General features: G+C 42.3%; 1 pseudogene across 1 annotated transcript in view; it reads right to left on the reverse strand.

The window, feature by feature from the left end:
- Positions 1-2623: 2623 nt before the first annotated feature.
- Positions 2624-16737, reverse strand: part of LOC308578190 (protein CIMAP1C-like) — a 46631-nt pseudogene continuing 32517 nt past the window's right edge. The window contains exon 5 of the transcript in view: positions 2624-3108. The product of the transcript in view is annotated as a protein CIMAP1C-like (transcript). The remainder of the gene's footprint in view (positions 3109-16737) is intronic.

Below are 16737 nucleotides of genomic sequence, written 5' to 3' on the forward strand. Positions count from 1 at the left end.
TGGCTTCGCAAATGGTGTAAACAGGAACGGTTTGGATTCTTAGATCACGGACTGCAGTTTCTTGAAGATTGACTTCTGGCAAGTGATGGGCTTCAATTTCCTGCCGAGGGCCTCGTAGTCCCGAGACATCTTGTCAGGCCTACAGATCACTGCTTCTGTTCCCCTCAGTAGGGAATCCCCTATCACCACTACACGCCTCCTCTTAGGTTTGGTCGGGGTTCTTCCGTGAGCTGTCCGTTCCAAGGTCGCCTGCACATTCCCTGAGGACTGACTTTGCTGCTCGTCTTCATATACCTGATCGACTGTAATGAGGGAGAGATCCTCAAATGGAGTCTGCTCTTCGTCTTCCATGCTAGGGGAGAGGACCTCAAAGCGATTGTGTATTTCTAAACAATCAGAGCGAACCCTGGGCCTCCTACTTCTTTGAGTCACGTTTCTCCATATATCTGGCTCCTGTGTTGGTGAACTAGCCTCCTTCTCAGGGGAGTCCCCTGTCTCCTCCTTGGTGGAGACGGTGTGCTCTGTTGCTTCCAAGAAGAGCTCCAGCTCTCTAATTCTTTGGAGCGTAGCTACACGTTCCTCCAGTTGCTGGACTTTGTCTTTTAAGAGGGCAATCAACATGCAATTGCTACAGGTAAAGCTGCCTGCAACCTTTGGCAAGATGGCAAACATTGCGCAGGAACCGCAGGCGACTGCAGCTGTTCCCTCCCCCTCCATCTTGAGAATGTGTCATTGGGGGTGGCTACAGCGGTCCTCCATCATAAAAAGCGTGAAGACAGGACAAATAACTCCTCCCACAAAAAACCCTAGGTCTCCCCCAACAAACGTTTGAGACTAGCTCCCCTAAATCTACACGATGGATCAAACTGTGCGCGCTGCTGCCCTGCAAGCTCTGATAAGCTCCTCCCACAGCTAATCACCTTCCTCAACAGAAACCCTGCCCCCTCTGACCTTTGCACAGGGAGAACAGCTAATCAGCCACAAAGAAACACACACACACAAGAAAACCTTTTTTGCTCCTTCTTCAACTGCTGCCCTGCTAGGTCTGATAAGCTCCTCCCACAGCTAATCCCCTGCCTCAACAGAAACCCTGCCCCCTCTGACCTTTGCAAAGGGAGAACAGCTAATCAGCCACAAAGAAACACACACACACACACACACACACACACACAAGAAAACCCTTTTTGCTCCTTCTTCAACTGCTGCCCTGCTCATTGATGTTTTGTAATGTGTTCCTAATGTTGTACACCACCCTGAAATCTTTTGCTAAAAGATTATAAAAAATTGAATAATTAATATTAATAATAATAATATTTCACTCATGCACTTGCAAAGAGGTTGGATAAAGTTGGCTGGAAGTGCTGTAAAAATGATACATGGAGCAAGAGCAGCAAACAAATGAGAGAAAGGGGGTCAGCTTAGTTCCCATCTGGTTTATAGAAGAATAGAATAGTGGGAAAACATTCCTGTTACAGGATAAATAATACATTGAAAAAAGGCAGTTTAGAGCCTGGTTCTTACGCATTCTTATTGTGAAGTGAGTGAGTTCAGTGAGTCTTCTTCCCAAGAAAGTGGTTTTTGGCTTGTGGTGCTCATCTAGATTAGGAGGAGAGAGCTAAGAACCAGCATTTCTCTTAGAGGAAATTCTGTGTATGTGTTGTGGGCAAGAGGCACCCTCAACCTTGAGACTGATGTGAAGTGCCATAATTTCACCACCAGCAGACAAGACAAATAACATATTTGCTGGCAGGAGACAAACTGTAGCAGAACAGAAATGGTGCTGCATGCAACAAATAAGAGGTTAGGATAGAAAACGATACCTAAGCAGCCCAGTCTCACTCTCCCTTTCATACATTGAATCACCTGGGTATGGAGGGGGAAGGGATGCACAGAGCTCATAAACATAATCAATGTAGCCTACATTTATCAATTGAGAGCATAATGAATGTGGTTTGATGATAGGCATGTTAGAAGGTACATTAGTCATCCCAAGCTGACAAAATCCAAAACTGCGATCTAAATTGGATTTATTTATTTACTTACTTACGCAAAGCAAGTAACATGTAAACAAGTTACATAGACTGCCCTATAAATTCACTCTTTGGAAGGCTCTTCAATATACACTGGTAAAACACAATATTAAAAACAGCTCTCTCATTTTGCATTTCATTCTCAGTGTAAATAGAATAGTAGCAAGGAAAATAAATATTTATGGAGCTTTGTAAAAAAAAAAAGGTAATACTTATAAAATTATAAAACTATTTCTTATATGAGCAAAAAGAGCATCTTAGCCTTCTTCCCAATAATCTTCTGTAACAGAAAGCGAATTAAGTGGTGGGGTGAGAAACACTTCACTAGTAATGCACACTGGAAGGAGGAAGGATAGAGAAAGGATTTTGCCAAGAACCAAGGCAGACCCCCTGTCTCACCAAGGAGGGCTATCTAGTCCCCCTCCCCAATTACCTGACCCTGGCATAGCCCAAACGTGTTCAAAGTTCATCAGAATCTCTCCCTCTGAAACAAGCTATTTACACCTGCTTCCTGACACTGTGTCACAATGGAATTATTTGGAGGTGGGTCTACCCAAAGGGGCAAGTCACCTCTGTGGCCTGTGAGTCCACCCTCACTCTTTGAGTAAACAAACTGGAGGTGTGCCATGAGAATACTCAGAGTGACGAATCCCAAGACTGAACTGTGGGGCTCTGGGTTTGTCGGTGGTGACCAGCTCCGCATTGTAGTCAGGGGGTCCTGGTGTATAGTTCTTGCTGGAGGAAGCAAACCTTTGGGAGATGCTGTAGGATGGCTGGTGGCACAGGTAAACATCTGGTTCAGGTATGGTATTCATTGCCGGGCCAGGCCCTCTCACCAGGTCTTTAGCATAGCCCCACACAGAGGCACTGGATGCCATTGAGAGGCAGGGAGCTGCAGGTTTGACAGGCAGCTTTGGACCCAGTGTCTGTGGAAGGGTGTATTGGTTGGGTGCTGGGTTTGGGCTGCTCACCCAGTAGTGCGTTCAAAGGCCCATAGTGTACGCTGGTGCATTCGACTCTTCAAGTGGGTGTATCTTCTCCACGTAGTACTCATTTGGGGCAGGCGTACAAGATATAACTGCAAGCCAAGAGCAGATAGGAGGTGACACCCCTCACTTGGTGCTCCCCACTGTCGAGCATGTGGATAAACCTGTGGATACTGTTGGGAATCAAGCCTTTATCAGGAGAAACTGGCAACTCTCCAGGCACCTGGCTTGATCTCCTGGTGACCTCCCTGTCTGCATTGCTAGGTCGCAATAGGCGATCCTTCTCAGCGTGAGAAGAACACACCCCTCTTTCCTGCCCCCCCCCCCGGCAGGGGAAAGAGATAGACAGAAACGTATTTACATGCCTTTATTTCTGTCTTTGCAGCGTTACAGAAAAACACGACTGCTCTCTTCAAACTCCAACAGCCGAGAGACAAACTCCACCTGTACTTCCTGTACAGCTCATATTACACTCTCAGCTAATTCCGGCGCCCTCTGCACTGTGAATTGACTGTCCCTCTGTTTCCCATGGAACAGTCCCAACATTCCCATTATGTTTTGCTTTCACGCTACCAGCTCGCGGCCGCATTGCTTCTATATCGTAACATACTCCCCCATATGAATCAATGTGCGCTGCGAGCAAAGCGTGATCCAGAGAAGAAAACAAACAGTTGTTATACATATAACACTCCCCTGTTGTTTCAGTTCCACCCTTGGAACTACCCGCCACTGGTTTCCCCAGTGTACCTCTCTGGTAGTCTGACTTCCAAGGAATGAGTGCATCTGCATTACCTTGGCTAGGGAATGTAGTGTTACACTTAGCAACTCCCTGTTGTGTCTTTGTCTCTGAATTAGTCACAGCTTCAACCTGTCTTGACTTGTCAACAATAGTAACACATGCAACAGCTAAGTTAGCAAACTCTTTTGAATACCTCTTGGGTGGTACACCCTTTGTAACTCTCTCAGACCTACGTATGAGGTGCTGATCCTCTTTGCTCACTGGTTCAGTCTCAGGACTCTTTGGAGAACCAGTTCCAATAGTAAACAGTGGTTCATCCTTCATTTGTGAAGGTCTAGCCATTGTGTGAGATTTCCTCTCAATGACTGTGTCAACTGAGCTCTTTGAGCTATCACTGTCACTCTGAGTACCACTGTAATCAGTAAAATCATCATCAACATCTGAATTGTCCTCAGTGGGAAATGTGTGAACAATTACTCTCTCCTGTTCAGGAGCACTCTCTAGAAATTTTCTGAGAATCACCTGACCAGATTCAGACAAAATTACTCTGTAGAGACCCTTTTCATAACCCACAAAAATGCCTCTAGCATTCTTTACTCCACCTGGAGCTTCTGTCTTCACATGAGACCCAAAAACCTTAAAATGGGCAACACAAGGTTTTCTACGGAACAGCTTCTCAAAAGGAGAACTTCCCAAATCTTTTGAAACCTTTCTCAATCAAGACTAACAATAACACAATATCGACTCCGCCCAATACTCATGTGGCAAATGTGAACTCAGCAATTGTGCCTTCATGCCATTTTACAATTCTTTGTTCACTTGCACACAGACACTTCTGTTCCATGCTTCTGCAGAAACAGCAGTCTTGTGCCTTATCCCTTTCTTATCCAGGAAATCCTGAAAATCCTGTAAAAGAAAAACTGGCTTTTCATCTGTGAAAAGACAATCAATGTTAGCATTATGAACATTCTTAACCTTGTCACAAAATTCTTTAAACCTTTATAAGGCTTCTTGTGGTTTCTGCAATATATATACCCACACATAATGAGAGAAATAATCCACACACACAAGATAATATCTTGCATTGCCTCTAGATGGTGCTAGAGGACCAATCACATCAGCATACACTCGCTGAAAAGCTTTGATTACTTGCGTCGTCTTCTGGACGTTTTTCTACACACCTGCGAAAGAAATCATGTTAGATTCAGATGCATTACAATTTATGCAATCATTTTGATTAAAAGTCAACAAATACAGCCCATCTTTCTCTCTGGCAGAAAGATACAGCTCTCCATCTTTGAAGATTTTGCAGCTTTCTCTATCATAGGACAAAGTCAGTCCTTTCTTTGTGATCTGCGAAACACTCAGCAGATTGAACTTTACATCAGGAACCAAATACACATTGTTTATAGTCAAGTTCAGACTTTCAAGATGCACAGTTCCAAACCCGGTCGCTTTCAGCTCCTGGCCATTGGCCTGTTTCACAGTGAAGCTTTGCTTCTTAAATGTTGAAAACAGATCTCTGTGCGATGTCATGTGCTGTGTGCGTCCCGTGTCAAGAACAAAAGCGTTCTCCGTTGAAAATGCGGCTTTTGTTGACAGCAATGCTTTTGCAGGTTTCTTTCTTTTTTAAAAAAAAAATTATTAGAGTTTCCAATTTTTACAAACAAAAAGAAAAAAGAACAAAAAAACCCCAAACCACATAAATTTCACAGCTTATTTTCTCATAACATCTTTCCCCGACCTCCTCATACCTCCCCTTCTTGTATATCCAATTCAGATTATTCATACAGCAAATCCTTATCTCAAAGCATTACAGCTTAAAAAGAAAAAGAAGAAAAAAACACCTTATTTTCTTAGATTATTATAACTTTGAATAAAAGAAAACCATTTTATCAAATTCCTTTTACCATTACAGCTGAAAACCGCTTAATTTCAATCCAACATCATTCAACATTCCTTAATTTTGCAATATTTTTGTAAATAGTCCTTACATTTTTCCCAATCTTCCTCTGCCGACTCTTCTCCCTGGTCACGGATTCTGCCAGCCATTTCTGCCAGTCCCATACAGTCAATCAGCTTCATCTGCCATTCTCCCAAAGTGGGCAAATCTTGCGTCTTCTAATACTTTGCAATAAGTATTCTTGCTGCTGTCGTTGCATACATTAAAAAAGTTCTGTCCTTCTTTGGCACCAATTGGCCAGGAGAAAGGCCTCTGTTTTTTTCAGGAAGGTATACTTAAATACCTTTTTCAGTTCATTATATATCATCTCCCAGAAAGCCTTAATCTTTGGGCACGTCCACCAAAGGTGAAAGAATGTACCTTCCATTTCTTTACATTTCCAACATTTGTTATCGGGCAAATGATAGATAGATTTTTGCGAGCTTGACTGGGGTCATGTACCACCTGTAAATCATTTTCATAATATTTTCTCTTAAGACATTACATGCCGTAAATTTCATTCCGGTGGTCCACAACTGTTCCCAGTCAGCAAAATTAATATTATGTCCAACATCTTGTGCCCATTTAATCATGACAGATTTAACCGTTTCATCCTGAGTATTCCATTTCAACAGCAAGTTATACATTTTTGACAAAATCTTGGTTTTGGGTTCTAACAGTTCTGTTTCCAGTTTAGTATTTTCCACCTGGAAGCCAACTTTTTTATCCAAATTGTAGGCCTCCATTATCTGATAATAATGGAGCCAATCTCTCACTTTACTTTTTAATTTCTCGAAACTCTGTAATTTCAGTTTATCTCCTCCTTGTTCCGAAATTTCCCAATATTTCGGCCATTTGGCCTCCATATTGAGCTTTTTCTGGGCCTTTGCTTCCATCGGTGACAACCACCTTGGGGTTTTATTTTCAAGTAAATCTTTATATCTTATCCAGACATTAAACAATGCTCTTCTGACAATATGCTTTTTAAATGCTTTATGTGCTTTAACCTTGTCATACCACAAGTATGCATGCCACCCAAAAACGTTATTAAAACCTTCTAAATCCAAAATGTCTGTGTTCTCAAGAAGCAGCCATTCTTTCAGCCAGCAAAATGCCGCTGATTCATAGTAGAGTTTAAAGTCTGGCAGGGCAAATCCACCTCTATCCTTTGCATCAGTTAATATTTTAAATTTTATTCTGGGCTTCTTGCCCTGCCAGACAAATCTAGAAATGTCTCTCTGCCACTTCTTGAAACAGTCCATTTTGTCCAAAATTTGCAATGATTGAAACAAAAATAACATTCTTGGCAATACATTCATCTTTATAACAGCAATTCGACCTAACAAGGAAAGCTTCAAGTTTGACCAAATTTCTAAATCTTTTTTAACTTCCGTCCAGCATTTTTCATAGTTATCTTTAAACAAATTTCCATTTTTAGCTGTCATATTAATCCCCAAGTATTTCACTTTCTTAACCACAGTCAAACCTGTTTCATTCTGGAACTTCTCTCTTTCCAATGATGTTAAGTTTTTCTCCAAAACCTTAGTTTTTAATTTGTTCAATTTAAATCCTGCCACCTGACCAAACTCTTGAATTAATTCTAATACTCTTTTGGTACTAGACTCTGGCTTCTGTAACGTCAAAACTAGGTTACCTGCAAATGCTCTCAATTTATATTGTTTAGCTCCGACCTGTATACCTTTAACCTGCCGGTCTCTTCTGATCATATTGAGCAGAACCTCCAGGACCGATATAAAAAGCAATGGGGAAATTGGGCGCCCCTGTCGTGTTCCTTTTTCTATCTTAAATTGTTCCGTAACCACATTATTTACAATTAATTTAGCCTTTTGTTCAGAATATATTGCACCTATACCATTTTCAAAACCTTGGCCTACCCCCATACCCTGCAAGTTCTTTTTCATAAAACTCCAAGATATATTATCAAAGGCTTTCTCTGCATCCACGAATATCAAAACTGCTTTAGTGTTTATATTCACTTCTAACTTTTCCAAAATGTCAATTACGTTCCTCAGATTATCAGATAAATGTCTTCCCGGCAGAAAACCCGCTTGGTCCTTATGAAATGGTGTAAAGAAAATAATCTCATGCTTAACACCAAAAAAACCAAAGAACTCATAATTGACTTTAGGAGAAAGAAAAGTGTATTTTTACCATTGCACATAAATGGCGAGGAAGTGGAGAGGGTTGGTAGTTTTAAATACCTGGGCATTTATATCTCGGAGGACCTCTCATGGACTGCAAATATTAATATGGTTGTGAGGAAGGTGCAGGGGAGGTTGTATTTCCTGAGAATGCTCAGGAGACTGAATCTATCCCAGCACCTACTTCTGTCCTATTATCATAGTACCATTGAGAGTGTCTTAACCTATAGTATATTATCGTGGTATGGGAGCAGCTCTGAAACGGATAAAAAAGCTTTACAGAGAACAATTAAAATTGCCCAGAATGTTATTGGGCTCCGACTACCAACCCTGGATGAGATCTTCACGTCTCGCATTTTGAAGAAGTCACATAATATCCTGAGAGATCCCACCCACCCTGCTCACAACTTCTTTGAACTATTGCCTTCGGGCAGAAGATATAGGACAATGAAAACACGAACCACACGCCTTCTGAATAGTTTCTATCCAAGAGCTCTGACTGCACTAAATAATGATCTCAGGGCCAGCTGCAAGGTTTAGCAAGCAGAGAGTAGGAAGGAATGAGATATGTTTTAGGTTATGTTATGCCTTAATAGGTCATGTTATATTCTGGATTTTATGTTTTTATAGATTATGTTTGAATAGGATGAGAGTGTCGGAGATACGTGCAAATGTATATGTGAACCCGGTCTTTGGGTGGGTGTTTGATTTTCGTTGTTGTGTATACTGTGTATATACGGACAATGACAATAAATTTATCTAAATCTCTTCAATCAGTACTTTTTTCAGCCTCTTAGCCAAAATATCAGCAAAAATTTTGTAATCCACATTTAATAAGGATATGGGACGGTAGTTCTTAAGTTGAGTCTTTTCAGTCTCTGTTTTCGGTATAAGTGGTTCCTCTTCATCCTGGAGAAAAGTGACTAGTGGGGTGCCACAGGGTTCTGTCTTGGGCCCGGTCTTATTCAACATCTTTATCAACGACTTGGATGATGGACTCAAGGGCATCCTGATCAAATTTGCAGATGACACCAAACTGGGAGGGGTGGCTAACACCCCAGAGGACAGGATCACACTTCAAAACGACCTTGACAGATTAGAGAACTGGGCCAAAACAAACAAGATGAACTTTAACAGGGAGAAATGTAAAGTATTGCACTTGGGCAAAAAAAATTGAGAGGCACAAATACAAGATGGGGGACACCTGGCTTGAGAGCAGTACATGTGAAAAGGATCTAGGAGTCTTGGTTGACCACAAACTTGACATGAGCCAACAGTGTGACGCGGCAGCTAAAAAAGCCAATGCAATTCTGGGCTGCATCAATAGGAGTATAGCATCTAGATCAAGGGAAGTAATAGTGCCACTGTATTCTGCTCTGGTCAGACCTCACCTGGAGTACTGTGTCCAGTTCTGGGCACCACAATTCAAGAAGGACACTGACAAACTGGAACGTGTCCAGAGGAGGGCAACCAAAATGGTCAAAGGCCTGGAAACGATGCCTTATGAGGAACGGCTAAGGGAGCTGGGCATGTTTAGCCTGGAGAAGAGGAGGTTAAGGGGTGATATGATAGCCATGTTCAAATATATAAAAGGATGTCACATAGAGGAGGGAGAAAGGTTGTTTTCTGCTGCTCCAGAGAAGCGGACACGGAGCAATGGATCCAAACTACAAGAAAGAAGATTCCACCTAAACATTAGGAAGAACTTCCTGACAGTAAGAGCTGTTCGACAGTGGAATTTGCTGCCAAGGAGTGTGGTGGAGTCTCCTTCTTTGGAGGTCTTTAAGCAGAGGCTTGACAACCATATGTCAGGAGTGCTCTGATGGTGTTTCCTGCTTGGCAGGGGGTTGGACTCAATGGCCCTTGTGGTCTCTTCCAACTCTATGATTCTATGATTCTATGAAATTTTGGTAGCAATTTCTCCTTTGCATATATCACCAAGCCTCTCTTTTTAACTTTGTCATACGAAATAAATTCTTGTCCCAATCTCTTATTAATAAGCATTTTCCTGTGTAGCCTCATTACATGTGTTTCTTTTAAACAAATCAAGTCCAATTGTTCTTTCCTTAATACATGAAAAACAGATTTCCTCTTCCAAGGGGAATTCAGTCCATTACAATTCCAGGTTAAAAGTTGCAGAGCCATGGTAAGTTACTTAGCTTTCCCTCCAACTGCACCGAGTTGTTGTTGTTCTTCTGTCGGTGGTGTGTCTTTCCCTGGGCCCGGGAATCCAAATGACAAGTTTGCTATGTCTAGAATTCCTTTTCCTGATGCAGTCAGCTCCTCTCCTGATTCCACTTCCTTCTGTAAGTCCTCCTCGTGATCTTTCAGAAACTTGTCTTTATCATTCACTGTCCTTATTCTTATTTTCCTTCCTTTGTATTTAAAAGATAAACCTTGGGGAAATTCCCACCTGAAGAGTATTTTATTTCTTCTAAGTAGGCCGACAAGATCTTTATAATAAGCCCTTATATCCAAAATGTGTTTAGGTATATCCTTGAAGGACTCAACAAATGAGTCTTCAATTTCCAAGGTTCTTTGGTAGTGCAGATTCAAGATTTTATCTCTTTCTTCTTTTGTTCTTAAGGTGATCAAACAATCTCTTGCTCTGTTCTTTCCTTGTCTTTTGCTGAGTCTAAATGCACTCACTATCTTGAATTCATCTTTCCCCAGGTCTTGTAGCCAAAAGTCTGTGAATTCCTTTGTAAGGAAGTCTATCAAGTTGTCTTTCTCACTTTCAGGTACTGCTCTAATTCTTAGGTTTCTCTCCTTTCTTTGTAATTCAATCATAGAGAGTGTCAGGTCGTGATCCTCTAATTTCTTATATACCGGTGGTATCTTCTCTTGAACAGCAGTTGCAATATCCTTAGCTTCCTCTGCAATCTGTCGAGTCGAGGCCGATTCCTCTAATAGTTTTTCAATGGACTGTGTATTGGAGTTCACCTTGTTCCCCAGTTCATTAATACTTGGAGTGTTCAAATCTATTTTTGCTGAGGCCCCAGCTACTTGTTTATTTGTCTCTGCAACCTGTTTGGCTAATTTTTCCAAAGATGCATCAATTTTGCCAAGTGCCTGAGCCAATAGCTCTTCAGATGACATAGCTTTTGATTTTACTTGCGAAGCAGCAGCTCCTACTGTGCCTGCCGCTCCGGATGTTGAGGCCCTTCTCTGAAAAGTAATATCAGTCTTGTATTGTCTGCCATATCTGGTAGTTTTTTTTTATAATAATTTTTTTATTACATTTTCCCAGTTACACATACAACAGAAAAAAGAAAAAACATAGAAAATAGAAAAGAAGAAAAAGCAGAAAATCCCGACCGTTTCAACAACTTTTTTCAAATTTCTATCGGACTTCCCCACATCTCCCGCCCAATGCATTCTTAACAATAAAAATTATCAGCAAGTTATACCCTTGTTTCATGTGTTTCTTTGTACTTTCAATTGCAATTTAAGTTTAAATCCCTTATTCTCCATTTACTCTAGAAATATAGCATATTATTGTTTTTACACGTTTAAACTTTGGTTCTTTCATAAATATTATCCAATTTCTTATATAATCCACTCTCCTTGCTGGGGCTAACATTCCAAGTCATGCGGCATCTCAAGGTTCATATAACTTATAATATTTTTGCAAATAGTCCTTAAATTTTTTCCAGTCCTCTTCCATTGCTTCTTCTCCCAGATCTCGGATCCTGGCAGTCATCTCAGCTAGTTCCATGTAGTTCATCAGTTGCGTCTGCCAGTCCTCCAGTGTGGGCAAATCTTGAGTCTTCCAATGCTTGGCGATAAAAATCCTTGCTGCAGTAGTGGCATACATGAAAAGAGTTCTATCCTTCTTTAACACCTTCTGGCCGACAATGCCCAGGAGGAATGCCTCCGGTTTCTTAGGGAAAGTGTATTTGAACACCTTTTTTAACTCGTTATATATCATTTCCCAGAAGGCCTTCACTCTTGGGCAGGTCCACCAGAGGTGAAAGAATGTCCCTTCAGCCTCCTTACATTTCCAGCATTTATTATCGGACAAATGGTAAATCTTAGCAAGCTTGACTGGGGTCATGTACCACCTGTATACCATTTTCATAATGTTTTCTTTCAAGGCATTACATGCCGTAAACTTCATACCGGTGGTCCATAACCTTTCCCAGTCCTCAGACATGATGTTATAACCAATGTCCTGGGCCCATTTTATCATGGCTGATTTAACTGTCTCATCCTGAGTGTTCCATTTAAGCAGCAAGTTATACATTCTCGATAATAGCTTGGTCTTTGGTTCTAACAATTCTGTCTCAAGTTTCGATTTTTCCACCTGGAATCCTGTTTTTTTATCTAGCTTAAAAACCTCATTAATTTGGGCATAATGGAGCCAATCTTGCACTTTACCCTTTAACCTTTCAAAGCTCTGCAACCTCCAGTTGTCTCCAATTTTTTCTATTATTTCCCAATATTTCGGCCAGCCGGCCTCCATATTGGGTTTTTTCCAAGCCTTGGCCTCTATTGGTGATACCCATCTCGGAGTTTTGCTTTCTAATAAGTCTTTGTATTTTTTCCAGACCATAAATATTGCTTTTCTGACAATATGGTTTTTGAACATTCCATGTGTTTTTGCCTTGTCATACCACAAATACGCATGCCAACCTAACGAATTATTAAAGCCTTCCAGATCCAGGACATCAGTGTTTTCTAACAAAATCCAATCTTTCATCCAGCAGAAGGCTGCAGCTTCGTAATATAACCTTAAGTCCGGCAGGGCAAACCCCCCTCTCTCCTTTGCATCAGTTAGTATTTTAAACTTTATTCGGGGCTTTTTGCCCTGCCAGACAAATTTAGAGATATCCTTCTGCCACTTTCCAAAACATTCCACTTTGTCCACAATCTGCAAGGCCTGAAACAAAAACAACATCTTTGGCAAAACGTTCATTTTTATAGCTGCAATTCGGCCTAACAAGGATAATTTCAGTCTTGACCAAATTTCTAAATCTTTTTTAACTTCTAACCAACATTTCCCATAATTATCTTTAAATAAATTCAAGTTCTTGGAAGAGAGATTGACCCCCAGGTATTTCACTTTTTTAACAATATTTAGTTCTGTTTCCTTCTGAAACCCTTCTGTTTCAGTAGCTGTCAAATTTTTCCCTAGCACCTTAGTTTTTTGTTTGTTCAACTTGAAACCCGCCACCCGACCAAATTTCTGGATCAGTTCCAGAACTCTTTTTGTACTAGATTCTGGCTCCTGTAATGTTAAAACCAAGTCATCTGCAAATGCTTTCAGTTTATATTGTTTCACTCCGACCCGTATTCCTTGTACCTGCCGGTCCTTCCTTATCATGTTCAGCAAAACCTCCAGGACCGAAATAAACAATAAAGGGGACAGGGGGCACCCCTGACGTGTTCCTTTTTCAATCTGAAGTTCTTCTGTCACCACATTGTTCACTATCAACTTAGCTTTTTGTTCGGAATAGATTGCTTCTATTCCGTTCTCAAACCCCCTTCCCACTCCCATCCCTTCCAAGTTTTTCTTCATAAATTTCCAAGAAATATTGTCAAAGGCCTTCTCCGCATCAATAAAAATTAACACTGCTTTAGTGTTAATATTTGTTTGTAAAAGTTCCAGAATATCGATAATATTCCTAGTGTTATCAAACAAATGTCTACCTGGGAGAAAGCCTGCTTGGTCCTTATGAATTACTTCATTTAAAACCTTTTTAAATCTATTTGCCAAAATGTCTGCAAATATTTTGTAATCCACATTTAGGAGTGAGATGGGACGGTAGTTCTTGAGTTGAGTCTTTTCAGTTTCCACTTTAGGTATCAATGTGATGAATGCTTCTTTCCACGTTTCTGGTGCCCTCCCTCCCCCCATAATCTGGTTACAAACCTCCATTAATGGTTGTGTCAGGTAGTCCTTTAACATCCTGTAGTACTTGGAGGTAAGTCCATCAGGGCCTGGAGATTTGCCTAGCTGCATGTTCTGTATGGCAACCTCGATTTCCTGTTGTGTTATTTTACAATTCAAGATTGATCTCTTCTCTTGAGATAGTTCTGGTAGGCCATTATCTTTCAAGAATTGTTCTATCTCAGTCACTTCCTCAGGCCCTTGGGTGTACAGTTTTTTAAAGTATTTCTGGAAACACTTTCTAATTTCTCCCGGTTTCTGGATATTTTTTCCTTCAACTTCTAGATTGGTAACATAATTTATTTTTTGTCTCTTTTTCAACTGCCAGGCTAGCAGCTTCCCACATATCTGGTAGTTTTATCCTGTATGCCACTCACCAGCTCTATCTTCCCTTTCCCATCTGCCATAACAAGCCCAAGGTCAGTCACACGCTTGGTGAGTTTGTTTTGCAAAGTAATTTTCCAGAGCTTGGTAACTTGATGACAAAATAGTTGTTACAACGTAGTCTCCTCTAGGGGGACACCCTTCCAACTTCACTATGCAACTGTTAAAAACAAGTATAGTTCTTAAAAGTTCCAATATCCCTCAAAAGCCAGAGTTTCAATGCTTTTAAAAAAGTTTCAGTGTCTCTAAAAAGTTACTTTATAGTCAAAGGCAGATCTATAAACACTGTATCTTTCTCAAAGTGTCAATATTCTTTACCCTTAACATGCAGACAATTCTTCCCACTGGTCGACCTTCCCTGTCATAGGCAGTCCGTTCCCAGATTTCCGAGACAGCAGAAATATATTTACAGCCTCTTTTCTTGCAGGTAAAATAATGCTCGGTTCTCCCCCCTCCACTCCTGCAAACCGGAGGGGAGTCGTCTTTTTTGGTGCTGGATTTGACCTTTAAAAGTCGTCTTTCAGGGTTACAGCTTTACAGACCCTGTCCCCGTGGAGCCGATTCCCTCCGGAGCTCAGAGGGAATCCGCCATTTGTCGCTGGTGCTGACCGGAAGTCTTTTGCAGGTTTCACCTGGGACTTGGTACGACTTTTGCCTGACGCTTCAGGCTTTGCAGAGCTCCCCTTAGCTCCTTTGTGTTGACATGGCTTCTTACAATTCCGCTGAAGATGCCTAGTCTGTCCACAATTGAAACAATGGACAACGTTCAAAGCAACAGCCTGTTCTTCACTAGCAATAGCAGTGGGGGTGTCAGAACTCCGAGCTTCTCTCCCCCTGTCTTTGACATCTATTGCAGCAAGGCGATCTTTCTCATTGAGAATCACGGCGCAGATTCTCTCCGTCGTGAGTTCTGCGGCAAGTAGAGAACCAAGCTGACTTGCAACCGTTTAATAATAATAATAATAATAATAATAATAATAATAATAATAATAATAATAAATGTTATTTATATCCCGCCCTCCCCAGCCGAAGCCGGGCTCAGGGCGGCTAACAACAATCAAATAATCAAACAGTAAAATAGTTACACAATCTAAAAATATTTCATTATAAAAATTAATTAAATCAAATTGAAGGCAACCAATTAAGCAAAATTATGTGCAGGTTGCCAGAGGAGGGAGTCAGGCTGCGCCCTGACCAAAGGCCTGGTGGAACAACTCTGTCTTGCAGGCCCTGCGGAAAGATGTCAGGTCCCGCAGGGCCCTAGTCTCTTGTGACAGAGCATTCCACCAGATTGGGGCCACAGCCGAGAAGGCCCTGGCTCTAGTTGAGGCCAGCCTAACCTCTCTGAGGCCTGGGACCTTGAGGATGTTATTATTGGCAGACTGTAGGTTTCTCTGTGGGGCATACCAGGAGAGGCGGTCCCGTAGGTACGAGGGTCCTAGGCCGTATAGGGCTTTAAAGGTTAAAACCAGCACTCTATAAACACTGTATCTTTCTCCTGTACTCCACCGGGAGCCAGTGCAGCTGGTATAGTACCGGGTGAATGTGATCTCGCAGCGAAGACCCCATAAGGAGTCTCGCCACGGCATTCTGCACCCGCTGGAGTTTCTGGGTCAGTCTCAAGGGCAGCCCCACGTAGAGCGAGTTACAATAATCCAGTCTGGAGGTGACCGTCGCATGGATCACAGTGGCTAGGTCAGGGCGAGAGAGATAAGGGGCCAACTGCTTAGCTTGGCGGAGATGAAAAAATGCCGCCTTTGTTATAGCTGTAATCTGCGCCTCCATGGAGAGGGAGGTATCGAAGATTACACCCAAACTCTTAACGGACGGTGCTGGCACTAATTGCACCCCCGCAAGAGATGGGAGTTGCCCCCTCAATCCCATATCGTCCCGCCCCAGCCAGAGGACCTCTGTCTTCGAAGTATTTAACTTCAACCGGCTCCCACGTAACCATCCAGCCACAGCTTCCAGACATCTGGTCAGTGTGTCTGGGGCCGAGTCAGGATGGCCATCCATCAACAGATAGAGTTGGGTGTCATCAGCATACTGATGGCAACCCAACCCAAAACTCCGGACAAGCTGGGCGAGGGGGCGCATAAAGATGTTAAAAAGCATCGGGGAGAGAATTGCACCCTGAGGCACTCCACACACCAAGGAGTGGCGCGATGACAATTCCCTGCCAAGCGCCACCCTCTGTCCCCGACCAGAGAGAAACGAGCGCAGCCATTGAAGGACTGTGCCCTGGATCCCCACGTCGGCAAGGCGGTGGTCCAGGAGTTCGTGATCGACCATGTCAAAGGCTGCTGACAGATCTAGAAGAATCAGCAGCCCCGACCCGCCTCGATCCAGCTGCCTGCGGAGATCATCTGTTAGGGCGACCAGAGCCGTCTTGGTCCCATGACCAGCGCGGAAGCCGGACTGGAATGGATCCAAAGCAGATGTTTCATCCAGAAACCTACCAAGCTGTTCAGCAACCGCTCTCTCAATCACCTTACCCAGGAATGGAAGATTCGAGACCGGGCGGTAATTGGATAGATTTGAGGGATCTAATGATGTTTTCTTTAAGAGCAGACGCACCACCGCCTCCTTCAGTTCCCCTGG

Source organism: Podarcis bocagei (genome assembly GCF_964188305.1).
Source record: "Podarcis bocagei genome assembly, chromosome: W".
NCBI classification, from domain to species: domain Eukaryota; kingdom Metazoa; phylum Chordata; class Lepidosauria; order Squamata; family Lacertidae; genus Podarcis; species Podarcis bocagei.